Source organism: Ananas comosus, linkage group 10, assembly GCF_001540865.1.
Source record: "Ananas comosus cultivar F153 linkage group 10, ASM154086v1, whole genome shotgun sequence".
NCBI classification, from domain to species: Eukaryota; Viridiplantae; Streptophyta; class Magnoliopsida; order Poales; family Bromeliaceae; genus Ananas; species Ananas comosus.
Genome location: NC_033630.1, coordinates 12,839,598 through 12,842,611, shown reverse-complemented (window position 1 = coordinate 12,842,611; position 3,014 = coordinate 12,839,598).

Genomic DNA, 3,014 nt, shown 5'->3' with positions numbered 1-3,014 from the left:
TGCGATTTATTACGCGTATTATTAATAAAATTAATTAATTAATTTCATAGAGTTTAGAGATTTAAAATTTTAAATTTTGAAGAAATTTAAATTATGTTTTTTTTATACAACTATATTTTACGTGATTTAAATTAAATCTATCATGTTAAATTTTATTACGCGATTTATTACGCAATTTATTACGCGTATTATTAATAAAATTAATTAATTAATTTATAGAGTTTGGAGATTTAAAATTTTAAAATTTTGAAGTTACAAAATTGGAAATAAATATTATAAGTTAAAATTGAAATTTAAAATTTAAAATATAAAATTTAAAACTTTAAAATTTTAAAGTATCAAAATTTTAAATTTTGATATCAAAATTTAAAACTATATATATATATAGAGAGAGAGAGAGAGAGAGGGAGAGAGACGGTTTGGGAAGGGAACACGTGTCACCCTATGTACTCTCCAAACCCTCATTTAGTGTAGAAGAAAGAATAGATAGATTTGGAGCGATGACAACATTAGGGGCACGTTTGGTTCGAAGTCGGAATCGAAATAGGAATCGGAATCAAAATAAGCTGGAATCGGAATCAGAATGACTCATTACCTAATTTTGTTTGGTTCATCATCTGAATCGGAATCGGAATAAATCATTCCCATTGTCGGTGTTTGGTTCAGGTAGATATAAAAAATGTAATCAAATTAATATACTAACATTATCTTTATAATATATTAATTTAAATTCAAATTAAAAATTAAATATTAAAAATTTACATCAAAATTTTGAAATAATGTCAAAATTTTAAATCTATTTTTTTTAAAAAAATTAAACTTTGAAGTTGAGTGGATAATTTAAAATATGAAACTAAATTTTGATTTATTCAAATTCAAATTTAAAATTACAATTTAAATTTTAATTTGAATACATAAATTTAATTTAAGTTTGAAATAAAATTTGAATAACATTTTATATAAATTAAAATTTAATTTAAATTCAAATTCATAAGTTAGATTCGAAATACTTGATTAAATTTTAATTTTTAATTTAAGTTTAAATTAAAATTTAAAATTATATATTTAATTTTAAAATTTTAACTCATATTTTAATTAAAAAAATTGAAAAAATAAATTTAATCCGAATAAATATCCATTCCGTCCGGATTCAACTTTCAATCCGGCTTCCTAGGCCGGATTGAAAAAAAGGTGATTGGGGGATTCCCATTCCACTCGGGAATCGTAATCGGAATGGAACTCCCGTGTACCAAACACCCACAAACGGATTTATCCATTCCGATTCCGATTCCGATTCCAGAGTGAAAAAGAAGCGAACCAAACACGCCCTAGAGGTTTATATAATTATTAACACATTGATAATTGTAGTGCAGAATTTTTTTTTAATTAATTTAGGTATGTATGAAGTCTAAAACGTCGTATAAGCTTATTACTACTTTAATAATAATATATAGGAAAAACTTAAAAAACCTCCCCTGTGGTTTCGTAGTTTCTCACTTTACCCCCTGTGGTTTAAAATGTATCAATTTGCCCTCCTGTGGTTTCGTTTTTCTCTTTTTCTTATAAATTTTATTATTATTTTTTTCTTAAATCAATGATAAAGTTAAAATTAAAGAGTACTAAAGTGAATATTTGATAAATCTAGATGGGTATATGAAGTTTTTTGTATATAATTTAATGAAATATTAATGAAAAAGCTACCCAAAAGATAAAAATAAAACCACAGGGGGGCAATTTGATACATTTTAAACCACAGGGAGGCAGAGTGAGAAACTACATAATCACAGGGGGGGGTTTTTGAAGTTTTCCCTAATATATAATATAGACTATACATAAAAGAGCTGACAAAAATTTAAAATTTGTCCTTTTTTTTTCAAAAATATCTTCTATTTTTTTCAAAGTGCGGTTATAATAACCATTATTTTATAACATTTTAAATTAGGCTAAATTATAAAAAAAAAAAAATTCTGTCAAAATCTAATTTTTTACTTCTTTTTGTTGTCATTTACAAACATACATTTTGTCTTCTTAAAAAATAAAAAATATTTACAGAGGATACAGTGTTCAGTCTGGTGACAAAATAATTAAATTGCTTCTCACTCTCTTCGATCTTCTCCCCAATCCTGCTTACGCTGTCGTGTGCAGGCTTTCCTCCTCTATCCTGCGTGCCTCCTTCGACCTCAACTCCGATTTCATTTTCTCCACTTGCTCACCTGCTCCTCCAGCACTCTCGTCGCCCCTTCATTTTTGGCGATTGTAAGAAGAAGATCGAGGTGGACGTGGACGGAAAGGTGGGCGAAGGTAAGGGTGAGGCCGCGGAGGAGGGCGAGGATGTGTGTGTGGCAGAGGGATAGGCGAGGGGGAGGCAGCGGAGGAGGGCGAGGCGGCGCGGCTGAGAACGTCGGTGAGGAAAGAGGAGGCGCATCTGAGATGAATGTTTTTAATGATATTTTGGGTATAAAAAATATATATAATAATAGAATATAAACGGAATACTTACGGAACATTGATAGCGGGAACCAAAGTGAACAATTTTGGGTAAAGTGTAGGTTTTTAAATGACATGAGAGGAAGTGAAAAAGCAGGTATTGACGGAAAAGATTTTCTGTAATTTAGCCTTTAAATTATCAATGTATTTGATTTAAGTTTTTAAGCGAATTCAAATTTTAAAATCGAGCTTAACTTATCTTTTATGATTCTTCATATTTTTCTACAAAATTAGACGATTACGATCAAATAAAAATTTCAATTTATATAATTTAAAATTTTTAATCTACTTAAATTTAATAATAAACCTAATTTAACTAAATCTACTATTATTATTACAATTTTTATACCAAATTAGATAATTATGATTAAACAAAATATATTTATTGTACATACACACAATCAAATTTTATAAAATACATAAATAAAATTATTTTGAAATTTTAATTCTGTTATATAAAGAAGTGTTGCATGCGCATTTCCCTTCTTTTTTCTTTTTTTTTTTTTTTTTTTTTTTTTTTTTGAGAG